Raw genomic sequence first — 17,363 nt, 5'->3', positions numbered from 1 at the left:
TGTGGTGTTTAACACCTCCAGAGCCAGAGGGTCCCCCCAGCCTCTTCTTGTCCAGGCTGAGCCCCTTGAGCTCCTCAGCCCCTGCCCCACATCCCTTCCGTTCCCTGTGTGGGCCCAGCTCAGAACAGCAGCCAACAACAAGAGGTGCAAAACAGACCCCCAAAATCCACAGGTAACAAATGTAATAACATCCATCTCTGTCCCCCTTCTCCCTGCTGCCAGCCAAAAGGAAACACAAAAACACAGACACATTATTATGAAAAGCAAGTCAACTTCTTGCACAGGGAGAGGGATAACAAATGTTGCGCTGCTCTGTTTCAAGCGTTTCAGATCTCAAACTGAACCCAGAAAAGAACATTACCAGTTAAGCTATTACAGCAAATGAAATGAAAATTGAAAATCAAGTCTAACCGACATTAAATTTAAATAAATATATCTCAATTCCAGGATCATAATACATAGTTCTTATGACAAAAAACTTCTGGAGAAGGGAAAAACACCCTGGGTAACTCTGAATATTAAGCTACAGTACCACAGGCATCTCACAGTTTATCTAAATAAAGTGTCTCCTGCAAAGAGCCCTGGTTCCTCCAGCGCAGGCTGCAGTGTGATTAACAGAGGTCCATTAGAGAGGCAATCCATAACCTGGCTCCTGTGAGGAGTCCCTGCCACATCCGTCTGCGTTTCCATGGCAACCAGGCAGGAAAATATAAAGCAAATTACAGTTAAATGAAAATTATTCTCCATGACAATATATGTTAATGCAGGAACATTTGCAAGGCCATTCCAGATAAAATGTTTACATTCACACATGTGTCTACAAAAATAAATAAAAGGCAGCTGGAGCAGCTAATGGATCACCCAAAGAGAAGGATCAGAGTCTTTTTTTGCTCCCCCTAAGTTTTAGTATGTTCATTAGAATAAAATTCTCCAAGCTGAAGAATACCCAAAGTATTTGCCCATTTCCAAGCAGAAACATTCTTTAAGGAACATGTTTTCAGAAGATCTAAAACACACATTTCTGAATGTTGTGAACCTTTCATTTTCCTGGCTGCAAACAAAGAGCACATTTATGCCTCCCCATCCCAGCAGAAAATGGTTTCAATGAGAGGTTAAGTTTATATTTAGAGAGATCTGACTGAAACTGGAATAGTGATTAATTTTAATCAGCTGTAACTCACTGAGAACTGGAAGGTGCTTTACACCTCAGAATTTGGGGTGCTGCCTCCACAGCTGGGAGAATCCATACCCCACCAGGGTTTAAAGACAGCACAGGCCACTGAAATACTTTCAGAAAAGGCCACAATTAAGGCTGTAGAAGCTCATCATACTCTCCCACCATCACCACTTAGCCTGAATAGTCCTTTTTTTGGGAATGTATCTCAGTTTGGGGAATCTATCTCCTGGAGCATGAGGGACGTTAATTGGAATGAGGCTCCTCGAGATGCAGCCACTTGGTTATTTTCTTAACTCCCTTGGCTCGAGCCCCAAAGAAGAGCGCAGAGAAAGGAAGGAGGTTGTGAACTGACTCACAGTGTGTGCCACTGGAACGCCACGTTTCCAGAGGGGCTGAAACACTGCCCTGGAAAGCAGCCCTGCCAAGTTCCTTTCTTTCCCATGGAAATGCTGTGCCCGCTCTGCACAGGTGCAGCTCTCTGAGGCAGCCCCACAAAGAGCACAAGGCACTTTTTGAAGGCGTTTGGGAGAGCTGGGAGCACAGAGCGGGGCATTGAGCGCGCTGGCACAGCCGAGCCCACTGACCTCTGCATCTGCTCTGCCTCCGCCTACGGAACAATGCCGGCACCGTCAGCATCGTAACTTTTTATGGCACTGGGAAAACTGCAATCTTCTCCACGAGCCCGCTCCACCCTGCACATAAAACTGCTCATAGGTTCAGCCATAAAGCAAACGCCCTCCTTTGAAGTTGCCCCCGGAGCCCCGCGCACGTTGGAGAGCCGAGCTGGAGAGCACAGAGCACTGAGGCTTTACATAACCACCCTGGTGGAAAGCATCCCTCCCCAGCAGCCAGAGCCAGGTCAGGGAGTATCTGGGTAACAGAACTCCTGACAGGTGAGCTCAGGTTACCCACACGCACACCAAAGTCACACAGCACCCAATATATTCCAGCCATGCTCCACTTTCCCCGAGGATCAGCTTCCCAGGCAGTGCTCCCATCATCACTGCAGCTCAGCACTGTCCCACAGCCCCCTCTCCTCCCCCTCCGTGGGATGTGCAGGCAGAGCAGGGCTGGAAGGAGCTCTGGACATCACCCAGACCCATCCCCTGCCAAGGCAGGGACACCTGGAGCAGGTGACACAGCGACACATCCAGGTGGGTTTGGGATGGCTCCAGACAGGAGACCCCACACCCTCCCTGGGCAGCTGTGCCAGGGCTGTGCCACCCTCCAAGGAACGTTCTCCCCCACGCTGAGGTGGAACTCCCTGTGCTTTAGTTGAATATATCTCCATACAATGCACAGAATGCAAGTATAAACAGTGTAAACAACAAAACCTCACCCCTGCCAATGGAACCCCAGCAGCAGTTGCTAGGATCCTCTGCAAACCTCACTAATTGCTGGGATTGGGTTTCCAGGGAAGCTCCTTGCTGCAGCAGTGGAGGGGCTGAATGCTGTTTTCACAAAAGAACTTGTAAAACCCCAGGCTGCATGCCTACAACAGGCAGGATTTATATTCCAGGCACAAATCAGATTATGCTGCACACACCGTGCTCCCAGGGCTCCGAGCAGGTGGATCCCACCAGGATGAGCAGCCCTGCTGCATGGCCAGGCTCCAGGGCCAGGTTCCCTGCTCTCCCTGATGGGCTCCACCTCCCTTCGAGGAGATTTGACTGTGTCTGATACCTCCCTGTTAGAAAAGTCATTTTCTCTGTAACCACAAGCAAATGCCTGCTAAGGTGGAGTGAGATTCCAGGAAAAGCAGGCAGCCTGCAGGGAAACAGGAGATTCAGGGCTGCTGGGCAGCACTGCAGCTACGAGTCACCTCATGGTAGAGAGCCCCACTGCACAAATACAGAATAAATCCACAAAAGAGAGACTACAAGAGCAGGTCCGAGCAAGGACAGTGAGGGAGCTGCTCCTGTGAGCACACAGCAGCCCAAACATCCCTGCCTGCACTCCCCACAGCCCAGAGCCTTCACCTCAGCACACCCACAGCCTCACTCCCTCCCAACGTGCACAAACAAGGTCCAGCCCTCCAGAGGGAGAGCAGGATGCACAACAACTCACAGAGAAGGAAAAAGGCAGCAACAGACGGGAGGGGACCTCGAAAGGCAGACAGGCTAAAATTAGAGACAGGAATCTTGGATGAGGGGGACCAAGGCAAGAGCAGAACCTCCATCAGATGAGGCTCCTGGGAAAGGGGAAGGACGGACACGAGGGAGAAGAAACATGCTGGTGGGTGAAGCAGGGGAGGCTTGCAGACAGAACACACTGCAGGAGGCAATTAAATTCGGCATTTCAAGACTACAGCCTCCAGCTCCCTAACCAAGGAGCTCTACTGAGCACACCAGCAAAGAGCCACAACGTTGACTGCTTGTCTGATCCCTTCCCCCCTGGACTAACTCAGGAATCCGTCTCTCACCACAGAACCAGTTTAACACCCCAGTGCCAGTGCTGATCACAGGGGAAGGGAGCTGAATTCACTGCAGAGCAGCTGAGTAACACAGGGCACCTCTGATCTCCTGGGAGAGCCAGGAACCTTCCAGGCTGCAGGGAAAATGAGGAACAGAGAGCCCAGAGCCAGGGGAGCCACCAGGCAGGACCCCAGCACATGCCAGGACAGGCCATGGCATGGAGGGAAGCCAGAGCAGCCAGCCCAATTGCCAACCCCAGCACATTCCCCATACGTGGGGACGAGAAACCACACCAACAAAAAAGGTCAACATTCAAGGAGAACAGGTTTTCATCTTCAAACCCGTGCACCCGACCCTTGGGCTGCTGAGAAGGTGAAGTTTCACACACTACATCCCCAAACTGGCTCGTTACAGCCCAGCTTGGATAAATGGATCTGCCTGTGCCGAGCTGCAGGCTGAAACCACGGAGCCAGCCCGGGGTGGGCAGCGGCCAAGCGCCGTAACCGGAGCGCCCGGTGGCACCCAAACCCCCCAGCAGAGCAGGAGCAGGATGTTTGTGTCCCCCCACACACACCCTTCCCTGCATTACCTACATCTCTTCCCAGCACGGCCACGGCTAATCTCATCCATCCCAAGATATATGGATATATTTATAGACAGGCTTACAGCTCCAGCACATCCCGGGCCTGACGCAACCGCGGAGCGCCGGTCGGTGTTGTTACCACAACGCTGACATTTCACAATCTGCCACAGCCACCCTCCTGCAGAACGTGGAAAACACCAGCCCCGGAGTGTAAAGTCTATCCCAAAGTGCTTTCCATGGGCTACAGTCACTGCCACAGTCAGCAGGATCCCAGCCCTGCCGCCTCCTCCCCGCAGCAGCTATCAGGAGACCATTCCCGAAGGGGAACTTCTTGGAACTTTATCTTGGCTCCTCCTGGACCCAGCCAGGCTGCAGAAACCCAGGCACTTACCAGTCATGGGGAGCTCCTGGTACAACTTGTTTACACAGCGCAGGTCACAGGACCGGCTGGAAGGTGTAAGCAGGATACAGTTTTTATGGCTCTGAACTCCTGCCCAGATAAGCCGATAAGGCCCCGCTGGGGGCGGGGAGCACTTTCATGTGTGCGTGATTTGAAAGGAAGAGGCACCACCAACTGCAGCTAAGCACTTGCTGCTTAATAATGAAGCTTCCATTCACCTCTAAAGCTATTTAATGCCTTTTTTTTTTTTTTTTCTGGAGTTCCTAATTACGCATCCTTTCATTTCACATCCCGATATTGAGGGCAGCACCGTGTTTCCAAGCCTCTGGCTGCCAAGCCCTCAGGGACACGCTGCCTCCGGATCCTGGTGAATTTTTTAGAGGGTAGCATCTCCCTTCTTGACTCTCTGATTCTTCCCCATGCCTGTGACACAGTTTTAGCAGCTTTATGCTGCTCTAAAGGTAAATTATTCGAGACTGTTTCTAACCTGCAGAGCTGTCAGTCTCTCAGAAATAATTACAGAGGCAGCTGCCTCCAGCCTGTGCTTCCCCGAGCCTGAACCACCCTTCCGTGACACCCAAACCAGGACCACCTTAACGCTCCTCTCACAGCAAATCCAACACAGCACAAGAGCAAGGAAGATGCCTTCTCCCTGGAAAAACATCCATCCCCTCACACACAGCTGAGACAAAGCTGCTTTCACACATTCTGCAAAGTTTTCTGGCCTCTCCATTCTCCCAGTCAGGAAATTTCAGTACATGGCATTTCAGCCACATACAAACCCAGCACCAGCACAGACACACTTGCACCTAACAGCAAAATAAATATTTCAGTGTTTCCACAAGATATCCAGTGTTGTAACCTTTGGTTTCCGACTCCAAACGCAACATACGATCAATACCCTGCTCCTGCCACTGCAGTAATTCACAGAGGAAGGTTTATTTTAAAAACACTCATCGGGTAAGTTTGGTTTTCTTGGAGACAGGGGAAGAAAGGCTGCCTCCAGATTTGGAGAGGATAAATAATTCAATGCCTGAATGCCAAGGGCAGTGTGCACACATCCATATGGCAGGGACAATGCAGACAGTAAGATATGCTGCACATCACCACCCTGACAGTGCCTTCAACCCTGACCTAGAAAAAAACATCACTTTCTTCTGGCTCCAGCAGCCAGCTCCCTCCTGGTGCTGGAAGTGCCTCCCCATCCCCGGCTGCACTCGCAGCCTCTGCTCACTACAGCTGCACAGCAATGCCCGCCTTACCCACGCAACGAGCTCCAGAAAACGGGGACAAACCTGCAGATGGAGGTTCCACACGTCCTCTCTGGGAGCTCCCGCCGTCCCAGCCAGCGCTGAGAGGGGCAGGAAAAGCCAGGATGGTTTCTCAGACTCAGGCCTGGCCAGACGCCGGCAGGGCCCAGGGGAGGAGGAGCAGAGGGAACGGGGAGGCCGCTCCTGCTGCCGAGAGCCAGCACCCACCCCAGCCCTGCAGGGGCTGCCACGCAGCCACCCTCGAGGGACAGAGGGACAGCGACCACGTGGGTCACGATGGACGGACACACAACCATGGAGGGCCTGCTGGACGGACACACAACCAGCAGGACTGTGCTGGATGGACACAGGGCCAAAGAGACCCTGTTGGATGGACACGGGGCCAAAGAGACCGTGGTGGATGGACACGGGGCCAAAGAGACCGTGGTGGATGGACACGGGGCCAAAGAGACCCCACTGGACAGACACAGAACCAAACCAATCATGTTGGATGGACACAGGACCAAACAGACCATGTTGGATGGACATTAAGGTCCCACTGGATGGACACAAGACCACGTAGATGACATAGGATGGACACAAGATCATTTAAATCATGTTGGATGGACACAGGACCAAACAGACCATGTTGGATGATAGTCACAGACCACTGGACAGAACAGAACAACAATATGTTGGATGGACACAGACTCCCACTGGATGCACAGACCACTAGATGACATAGATGACACAATCATTTAATAGTGGATGGACACAGGACCAAACAGACCATGTTGGATGGACATTAAGGTCCCACTGGATGGACACAAGACCACGTAGATGATGTAGGATGGACACAAGATCATTTAAATCATGTTGGATGGACACAGGGCCATGTAGATGCCACTGGATGAACACTAGAGCACACAGAAGACCGTTTCTTCCCCCAGAGAAGAGAGAGAAGAACTGCTCACCATCCTTCCTGTCCTCCACAACCCCCATGGACATCAAGCCTGCAGCCACAGTCACTTCACACTCCCAAAATTAACCACCACACATCACCCTGTCTCACTGTCCCAGCTTGATGATCTGATCATTTCACTACATCCTACAACTTGACGAAAACATTAGAATCAAGACAAAGAATTCTGGAGCCCAAAATACCTGATATAATTAACTGCACTTTCCAACATGATTATTTCCTTCCCTGACCCCAATTATTCCTTCAGTTTATTAAAGAAAACTCAGATACAGAGCAACGTTAACACCCAAAGAGTCACATAAACAGAAAAAAAAGTCTGAGGGCACCATTACAAACAGACTTAATGGAACTCCAAGATTGGAAATGGATCTTGAAAGCTGTCAGATCAAAGCAAGATCTTTCTCGTGTAAGGACTGCATTACCCTCGGAGCCACAGAGCTAATACCATCTATAAAAATATTTTGCTCAAATAAGTGAAGAACAGCAGCGTTTCATCTGTCAAAAGGTGCGAGGCTTTTATGGGATTAGCCATTCCACATGCAGCATAAAAATTAGAGCAGATTTTTAAAAGCCCCCAGCTCAGCTGACGGAGACTCCACAGCCCGACGTGCGCCCGCTCTCTTCACATGCTCTCCACACCGAGCACATTTTTCACTGTTATTAGCATTTAAGCTTCTTTTTACTCTTTCTTTCCCCCCTTACTCTCATAAAAGATTACAAACTGGCATCACCCATAAGCAGCCTCAGCTGAAGCACCACCACCCAGACTCAGAGAAATTAAGATTTTTAAATACCCAACGGTTGCCTGAGAAAATACACCAGAAAACACCAGTTCTCACACAGGGAAGCTTAAAAAGTGGAGTAGAATGTGCTCAAAACCAGCCTCCAGACCACGGGCGCTGACGGCTTCCCACCCCCCTTCCCAGCAGGATTCCAACGGCAGCGTTTTGCCCAGATTTTAAGGCTGCACAGACCTGCTTAGGACGCTTGTGATTTGAAATAATTGCCTACACAAGCTTTCCCCTAACATTGATGGGAGTATTTTTTATGGCCGTGCATCGGTGGCACACAAATTACGTAACACTTGGCTGAGAACCCTCCGAAAAAGCAGCTCTGTGCCGCTAATCCCTCACGCAGGAAGGAGGAAAATATTTAAAAGCTGCATACAAATCATTCCTGTGAGTGTCGTGCAGACTGGTTTAAATTAGATGGGGTAAAAATATATGTGAGCTGATCACGAAACACTGGAATCTTTGCTATGGAGACACCGGTTCCTCTCCGCAGCCTTTTACAACCGAAATACAGGGAATTCTCCCCGGCAATGCAAGGAGCACACAGGCACCTTTACTAGAGCTCATCAAGGAAATACGAGGAGAATAACAACCCCCATGTAAATATTTTCCAGTATTATTTGCTTTGCTGTACTGAAAAGCAGCAGTACCTGCCACTACTTGCTCTGGGTCTACCACCATTAAATCTTAATACCCAGGAGGAATTTCAATCCGTAAGGCAACTGCTGAGCCTGAAATTCAGGTCCAGGGCAGGAAGAGGGGCAGACCTCCTCAGAAAGCCGTCACTCCATAATTTTACAAAATGTAATTAACCAGCTCCGGCCCTGTGCCTTTCCTTCCCTAGGAGAAGGATTTCTTCACAGAGTAATTAGCCTGTCCCAGTTAAGACTCAAGTCACCATACAACATATTTTCCCCAAAACAAAGCCACATGCACTATTTTAAAAAAATATTGCCATTTCCTCACAGCCACTTAAATCTCTTCCCAGCTTTTGGCTTAGTCACTGCCTGGATCTAAAACTCAGTGAAACCAACCCACCACTGTGGGAGCCGCTAAAACCCTGGGTTTATTCCCACACTGGAGACACTTCATCATTCCAGAGCACTGCCTCCTTTTAATGTATAGAAAAGCTGGAGGTAAGGGAAAAAAAACCTCTTAGTACTTCAAACACATGTCCAAAAGCCACAACATAAAGACAAAGAGGACAGATTAAACGCTGTAAAGACACACTCGTCGGGAACCTTCCTTTGAAGTGTCTGCAGGAAACACTGTCATCACGCAGCCATGTTACAATTACACAGTTAAAATAATCAGCACCAGTTGTAAGTAGCCCATCTGGTTCCCTGGAAAGGGAACACTGCTGGTACAGTATTGATTAACACGACGAGTCTCACTGACCCCAGAGAAATGCATTTGTCTGCTCTGCTGAGCAGCGGAAGAACGCGGCACGACGCCGTGCTACGCTTGGCTTTGTTCACGAGCATTTGGGGGGACTCAGTCCGTTAAAACACGAGTGGAAAATAAAATAATCTTATCAGGTTGCCTACCACACACGAAGGAAAAAATTAAGCCAAAGGGTTTTTGCTCTGGGGCTTTTTTTTAACATTTCCTCCCCCATCCAAACCCAGCCCTCAAAGTGGACAGTCTGCAGGTTTAAGTCTGAGAAAATGCTGTTGCAACATCATAAAAACAAAAAGCTGCCCATGGGGGGGGGAAATCAGCTTACTCTGAACCACGCTTTTTTATGAAATGGAGAAACAGACAAGAGTTCATTTCTAAAAGCAGAAGCAGAACTGAGCAGCAGAACCAAGTGTGGAACACGAAACACAACATCTCCAGTTTTCAGCCAGCGCCGACATGGCCGGGGCTCCTCGGTCACTATTTACACCAAGGACGAGTCAAAAACAGCCTTGGGAACCGAGGGCTGGCCGGGCTTCCCGAGCCCTGCCTGTTGTTTGCTGCACGGGCAACTCGCTTTGCTGCGAGTTTGGCAGCCCGAGCCCTCGCACTGACTCACACAGCCCGGGGTGCCACAAGCCCCGGCTCGCCGGACGGGTTCACAGCAAAGCCCTTCTGCAGGCTGGATGTGCCCCGGCAGGCCCGAGAGCTCCCGGAGCACCACCGGGGAGCCCTGCCGGAGCCAGCGGGACCCGGAGCTGCTGCGGGCCAAGGCTGAGCCCGGCCGAGCCCGGCACAACCCCGGGCCCGAGCCCGGCACAACCCCGGGCCCGAGCCCGGCCGAGCCCGGCACAACCCCGGGCCCGAGCCCGGCACAACCCCGGGCCCGAGCCCGGCACAACCCCGGGCCCGAGCCCGGCACAACCCCGGGCCCGAGCCCGGCACAACCCCGGGCCCGAGCCCGGCACAACCCCGGGCCCGAGCCCGGCACAACCCTGGGCCCGAGCCCCGCCGAGCCCGGCACAACCCGGGCCCGAGCCCGGCACAACCCTGGGCCCGAGCCCGGCACAACCCTGGGCCCGAGCCCGGCACAACCCTGGGCCCGAGCCCGGCACAACCCTGGGCCGAGCCCGGCAAACCCTGGCCCGAGCCCCGCCGAGCCCGGCACAACCCTGGGCCCGAGCCCCGCCGAGCCCGGCACAACCCTGGGCCCGAGCCCCGCCGAGCCCGGCACAACCCTGGGCCCGAGCCCCGCCGAGCCCGGCAGCCTCCGAGCCCCGGACGGGCTCTCACGGAGCCCCGGAGCTCGCCCACCCCTCCCGGGCAGCCCCTGCCCTGCCGAGCGCTTCCCACGGACACAAAACAGGGCACGGAGCTCTGGAAGCAAACGCCAGAGTTTCCCAGCCACAGCACGTTCCATCTCACACTACTCCAACCTGGAATCTGCCAGAAAATCCAGGCTGAAAACGCCAACTTTTCTCCGTTTTAAGTTAATCAAGTTAAATATTGAGCTCTTAGTAGGGCACGCACAAAGAATGCATCGATGCTGTTGGGAAACATGTGAGAGTTAATCTCCTTTTCCCTCTCCATGACTCCGTGGAGTGGTTTTCCCCCCACAGAAAAAGGAAATAATTGGAGTCATTACATAAAAATGTTCCATTTTATGAACAAAACAAAGAAGAAATACACTGAACTCCAAGTTCCTTAAAATTATATAAATCTCAGGAAAGCACACAGCTACTACAAGGCAGCACAGATGTTTTCACCTAAAAATCTTTGCCTACAGAGAGGGTAAAAATGATGTGTGTACCCCATTTCAGAAGCCATCTCAGGAGGGAATTTTGCTTCAAGAGCTGCCTGGAATTCGCTCTCTGCCTATAGAGCCGTGTCCCCAGTGGTGAGAGAGCACTTTGTGTACAAAACCAGGAGGGGGGAGGAACCCTTTCCTGCAACTGGATATCAAAACACATCCCCGAGCCCGGAGGAGAAGCCAAGCCGTAAACACACGGCCCCTGTGCCTCAATGAAGGGCCCGTTCTGAGCCGCGCAGCCCGGACAGCTGCTCCCTCTGGGAAAGGGCAGAGGGCACCGAGGGCTCGCCTCATCCCCGCTCCCTCCGAGGTCATTTGCCTTTCTAAACACGAATCCATCCCCGGCCTGGGGGAGGCTCGTCCTGGGCTGCAGCTGTTTGGGCTTTTTTTTTTTTTTTCCCCTCCCTCTCCTCCTTTCTGCTAAGGGGCAAAGGTGTCGAGCAGCCCCTCCCCGGCACACAAAGGCTCCTCGGAGGACAGAAACACGGAGCGATTTAAAGATTAAACTGAGAAATAAATGGAAGCGGCGGGGCTGCGGCCGGCTGGGCTCAGTGCGGCCCCGGCCCTGCGCACACACAGGCAGGGCTAACGCCTACCCGGGGATGATGAAATGGGAAACGGAAATTACCATTTCAGACAACTTTTGGTATTGTTCCTCCCAGCGCAGCGCTCACCCCAAAACGCATTTCCCCCCCACCCCGCACCCCTGCGAAAAAAACATCCCCACCCCAAAAACCGGGGTCCGGAGGGCGGGGGGGGGTGCCCGTGCCGCGGGCTCGGCTCGGAGCTCCGAGTTCCTCCCACGGCTCCCCACGAGCCTGAGCACCCCGAAACACCGACGGGTCCCGGGGCTCCCCCCGCGGCCCTCCGAACCGCCACCGCCGCCATCCCCCCGCAGCCGCTCACCTCCTCCGCCGCCCCCCCAAAATCCCAACGTTCTCTTCCCACCCGCGCTGCGGCGCTTCCTCCCCTCGAGCCGACCCCGCGCCGCCCCCAGTCCGCACCGGGTCCCACCTCCCGCCGCTACCGGTGCCCCCCGTCCATCCCCCACCCCGGCCCGCTGCCCCCCCGCCGACCTCGGCCCCCCCGCTCCAGGTGCCGCTCCCGGTGCCCCCCGCGGCCGCGCAGCCCCTCTCTCCGGGAGCCCCCCGGCCCCTCTGCCCTCCGCCCCCCGTCTGCAGCGCCCCGGAGCCCCCCCCTGCGCCACCCGCCCGCGCTTACCGGTGCTCGGTGCTCAGCGGGCCAAGGGCAGCCCCGCGGCGGAGCGAGGCCTGCGGCTCGGCCGGCCCCGCCGCATAGAGCGGGGGCTGGCGGGGGTTTGGGGGCGCCTCTGGGGGCTCCGGGGGTCCCGGGGTCCGGCCCTAGCGCGGGGGGCGCGCGCCGTGGCGGCTCCGGGCCGCGCGCTCCATCCCCCGCGCGCCGCTGAGACGCCGCCGCTCATTGGCCCGATGAGACGGCGCCGCTGATTGGCGGGCGCGGCGGTCCGAGGTGGGGGGAGGAGCCGCGCCGCCCCCCCCTTCCCAGCCCGGCGAGCGCTCGGGGGGTGACGGGAGCGCGGCCGCGCGCGACGTGTCCCGGCAGCGCCACCGCCCATTGGCTGCGCGCGCCGGGCAGTGCTTCCGGGGCGGGGCCTGCGCGGGGAGGGAGGGGCCGGGGACCCCCCGCGAGAGGGACCGGAACCGGGAACGAGACCGAGACCGGAACCGGCACCGGCCCGCAGGGACGTGCCGAGCTCCGAGACCGGGACAGGCCCCACAGGGACCTGCAGGCTGAGCTAAGCCCCGGGACCGGGCCCGCCGCGCTGCCCCGGCATTGTGGGATCACCGGACCGGGCACTCCTGGTTGGCAGTGGCACCGGGCGGTGGTCGACGCTGCCGGTGTTGGCACTTGGAGCACCAGTGTACCCGGAAATCGGTGTTGGGACAAGGCGCCGGTTTGGGAGGTGCCGGGGCACCCCTGCTCCAACGGCACACGGACACAGCGCTCGGCTCCGCTCCGGGCCCGTTCCTCCGTCACATGCCCATGGCAGCTCCCGGTGCCGTGTGTGCCGTGTCCCGGCAGGGCAGTGCGGGGTGACACAGCTGCCATGGTGGGGGACAGCCGGGGGATCCCCCCGGAGAGCACAGGGACACGGACAGGGACAGGCTGGCACAGCTGCTCGCTCCTGCCCACGCCAGGTTCTGGGGCTCCTTTCACTCAACACCGAAATGCTTTGTGCAGCTTTTACGTGCAGGGTGGTGCCTCCTAAAAACGCGCTTTGAGCATCTCCCAAACAGGTCATTCCTGCTGGATAATGTCAGTGATTCCCTCATTCTCCTGGCGCGTTCCAGGAACTTCTGCTTGACAAGGTGCTGGTTGATGACAGGCTGGGATCCATCGGTCACAGGTGGAGTTTGGGCAGGAATTGTTCCCTGTGAGGGTGGGCAGGCCCTGGCACAGGGGCCCAGAGCAGCCCCTGATCCCTGGCAGTGCCCGAGGCCAGGCTGGACGGGGCTGGGAGCACCTGGGGCAGTGGCAGGTGAGAAGGGATAACTTTGGGGTTCATGCAGCCCAAACCGTGGCCCTGTTGTGCTGTGTGCCTGCTCTGTACCACACCCAGTGCCCCAGCCCCTGTGTGTCACCAGGCAGCAGCCCCGGCCAGGAGCAGGTCCCAGCCCTGCCGTGGGTGGCAGAGCTGTCACCACGCGTTGTTCTGGTTGCCAGCATGGGGAAGCCTGCAGGCAGCAGCTCTGCCATGACCTCATCTGGAACACTGCTGGGTTTGAAACCCCTGTGCCAGGAGCGGGGCTGGAACTGGGGTCTCTCCTCTGGCACGTGCAGGGGGTCACACAGCTGAGGGACAGCTCTGGTGTGCTGGGGGTGCCACAGCCCGGGAACAGAACCCCCCTGCGTGCTGGGCTCAGCAGGATGCAGTGCCTCAGAGCACGTGGCCAGCTCTGCTGTTAAATAACAGCAGGAGAGAGGTTTATTCTGAGCCTGTTAAGCTGGTCCTGTGCCCCACTTAGGCTTAGTCTTTTTATCTCTACCCATCTCCCTGCTCTGTAAGACCTACTAAACCAGTGAAAAGAAAGGGGTTGGGGTTTTTTTGGCTGCCTTTCCATTAAGCTTCTTGTGACAGCTCCCTGCAAACGCTGCAGGTGAGGGTTGGCCTCTGAGCACAGGAGAGGGGAAATACATGTTTTCATTCCCTAAATATAGTTGTCTGTAACTGCTTCCTTGACAACCTTGAATGTCATCCAGGTCAGAGATCCAGTGCTGGGGAGGAAGTTAAACCCTTTCTGTGTCACCCTGACCTCTTTCTATTTGAACACAACAGCCTGGTTCAGGGAGGAACTTTCAAGTACTTAGAGAAGGAAAGCTGACAGCAGGAATGGGAGGATTATTTCCTTGGGGGCTGTTCTGCTGGTTTGCTGGGTGAGACTTGTGTGATGGGGATGTTTAACCTGCCTGGCTTTGTTACCCTAGGCTGGCTTTTGCTCCTTAATTGCAATACTTAAGACAAAAAAAATATATTACAGTCAATTGTTGAGCACCTTTGTCCTTTGATAAAGGTTGTAAGCTCTTAAATCCTAAAATAAAACAAATACCCTGGTGCTGAGGAGGAAAGAGAACATTGTGTGAGGGCAGGGAAATTAGGCCACTTGGGGAATGTGCTTTCAGGCCTATTTCTGTCTGTCCCAGCGAGCTAAGAGGACTGACTTTGGGGACAGAGCTCCTGACCCTGCACTCCTTGCTCTGCCACTGCTCCCTGGCTCACTCTGGGGGTGGCACCTGTGCCAGCCCCTCACCTGCTCCAGCAACCTGTGGGTGACCAAACTCACCTCAGTCCTTCAGCAGCTGCGTTGTGAGGGAAGGAACCATCGGGCCAGTCCTGAAGTGAAAAACTCCTGGGCTGTGCTTCTGTGGGTGCAGCTCCCTGCTGATTCAGCTCCTCACAGGATGGAGGGGTGGCACTCTATCTTTAACAGATGAAACAAGGTGTGATTTATGGCTGGTACAGGGTAAACCCTCAGTGACCAGTCAGTGCCAACATGGCAGAGGCCAAGAGAATAAAACTTGAGAAGAGCTTTGATGAGGAAAACCTTTCCTTTAAGCTTGGCTCGTGTTTTAATTAATGTCATCTATTAACATTTTGAAGAGAAATGGGTTTGGCAAACCAAGCAGCCATTTGGGAAGGCAGTGAGCAGTACAGCTGCTGTACTGCAGCAGGAACCTCCCTGGCTCTGTACAGACTGTTTCACTAAATAAAGCTGCTTTCAACCATCCTTGTATTTCTCTGCTGTTGTTATTGTTGTTAAGGACACTCCAACTTTAGCTGTTCCACCTGTGATGCCATAAAGAAATAAAAGTGTGGGTTTTCACTTGCTTTATAGTGTGGTGGCTGCTCAGAGCTCTACAAGAGATAATTAAGGCTGAGTTCATGGAACAGCTCTCTCATATTCCAATCTGCATTGTTTTGAAGGTCTGACTCCTTGGCACAGTTTGCTTGCCCCCAGATCAGTGTGTTTTGAAGGTTTAACTCCTTGGTGCAGCCCACTGAGCACCCAGCTGAGTCCCAGTGAAGCACCAGGACTGGGATCAGGACAGGCAGAGCCCACGGGCCAGGAGCTGATGTAGCTCCTGTAACAGCAGCATTTCTGGGTCCCTCAAAGCTGGGAGCTGCTGCTGTGGTGGGTAAAGCCTGTTTGCAAGGCTCCCTGCAGGATTTACTTACGCCCGTGTGAGGAGTGGTCCGTGGAGCTTTGTCCCTGGTGCATCCACAGAGGATGGATTTGGGGGAAGCGCTCTCCTGCTGCTGGGTAAACGCCTCTATTGATGTTCCAGGTGTGAACTCCTGACAGCCCGGCTCTAATTACTGTTTTTATCATTCCTAATGACAGGCTTTAGGTTTCCAGGCTGCTTATGGATTTCAGGGGTGTGGAGTGACAGTTGCTCACTCGGAGCTTAGTGACCTCCTCTGGTCTGAGGGCTCTGGAGATGGCTTCAGCCACCTCCTGCACACAGATGGGCTCCTGGCCTGGCCGAGCCCTGCTCACTCCAGCAGCTCCCCGGGGAGTGCACCCTGCAGAGTCATCTGCTCTGAGTCACGACAGCCACCTCCCTCCCCCTGCTCTGCCCTTTGCTCTGCTCTGCCCCTCACCCTGCTCTGCCCCTCACCCTGCCCCTCTCCTTGCTCTGCTCCTCTCCCCTGCTCTGCCCTTCTCCCTGCCCCTCTCCCCGTGTTGGCTTTCCCGGAGGTTCCTAAGCCCCGGCTGGCAGACGGAGCGGTGGCTGCTGTGGGGTGGCCGAGTCCCCGTGGTCCCCCTGCCTCCAGCCATCTGTCACCTGCCTGTCTTACACTGCCAGGGCTTTAGAGGTGACCCCGAGATGGATTTGTACCCCAGTGCCGTGTCCCAGGCTGGCCCCGGGGCTGGGGAGGCTCTGTGCCCCAGGGAGGGGCAGTGTCAGTGCCCATGGAACTGGAACTCGCTGTGATCCCAAGCTGTTCCTGGAGGAGTGAAAAGGTGTGATGGGCTTGGGCTGGCTCATGGAAAAAGGCTGAGCAGCTCTTTCCTGGTGAGGAGTTTTACTGTGCTCGAGGGAAAACCGTGTGGTCTTTTAAGCACATCCTTTGTTGCTAAAAACCCTAAAGCTCTTGGCCTTGCTGTGCTGAAGGGGAGCATCTATCCCTTGACCTTGATTTGTCATCTGCCAAGAAGTAATCAAAAAAATCCCATCTGGTGCACGACAGAGACGCACAATGCTGGGGCATGCCGGGAAGCTCCGGGCCCTCGGAGCTGGGTGGTTTGTCCTGCCACAGCAAAGCCCTGGCCCAGCTGCTGGAGGGAAATTTCACCCTGTGAAAGGGCTGAATTTACCTTCCAGCAGCTTCAGCCCTGCATGGAATCCTTGATCCATTGAGGAGAAGTCTGTGGTGGTGCAGTGGCCACCTGATTCCAGGTATCCATTTACCCCCTGGCAAGGTGCTGTGTGGAAATGAGTCAGGGATGGGCTGGGGGGGCTGAGGAACTTCCCAGCCCCAGAGGGCAGGAATGTCTTACAGGGAGCCTGGAAACAGGAGAGGTGAATTGTCAGACAGAGCAGAGCTGTGTTTCCCATGGAAACTGACTTCTCTTGGCCTGAAAAGAACAAGCTGTGGCTGCTAATGCTGCTTCCTGCTCCTAACCTGCTCAGGAGATAAAGCAGGGATTTCAGCCTCCAATCCAGCACCTTTCCCCGGTAGTAAATAGACGTGGCATTACTGGGTGATGTCATGGCTGGAGCACATCCCAGCAAGGCCAAGCCTGGATCAGGTTATATCTGGCCTCTCAGAATATTGGCTTACTCCCAAAGGAGCATATTGCCAGTCCAAGGGCAGTGACTGAGGCCACCTTTCCCAAGGTCACCTCTGGCACGCACAGAGGGGACAGCCTGGGCTGCCCACGCAGGGCAGAGCCTCCTGACCCTCCTTCCTGGCACCACTTTGTGTTGGCACCAGCGAGGCAAAGACCCCCAGCCCTCCTTTGGGGAGTCATGGAATGGCTTGGGTGGAAAGAGACCTTAAAGCCCATTCTGTTC

General features: G+C 54.8%; 1 protein-coding gene across 1 annotated transcript in view; it reads right to left on the bottom strand.

Annotated features, from left to right (window-relative positions):
- ANKRD11 (ankyrin repeat domain containing 11) overlaps window positions 1-12,221 on the bottom strand; it is a 130,101-nt gene extending 117,880 nt beyond the window's left edge. Inside the window, exon 1 of the mRNA XM_064722740.1 lies at window positions 12,027-12,221. The gene's annotated coding sequence lies outside the window, so the exon portion shown is untranslated. The remainder of the gene's footprint in view (window positions 1-12,026) is intronic.
- Window positions 12,222-17,363: the final 5,142 nt, after the last annotated feature.

Source organism: Zonotrichia leucophrys, chromosome 11 (genome assembly GCF_028769735.1).
Source record: "Zonotrichia leucophrys gambelii isolate GWCS_2022_RI chromosome 11, RI_Zleu_2.0, whole genome shotgun sequence".
Taxonomy (NCBI): domain Eukaryota; kingdom Metazoa; phylum Chordata; class Aves; order Passeriformes; family Passerellidae; genus Zonotrichia; species Zonotrichia leucophrys.
The sequence above is the reverse complement of the archived record's forward strand: the minus strand, read 5'-3'. Positions and strand labels throughout refer to the sequence as shown.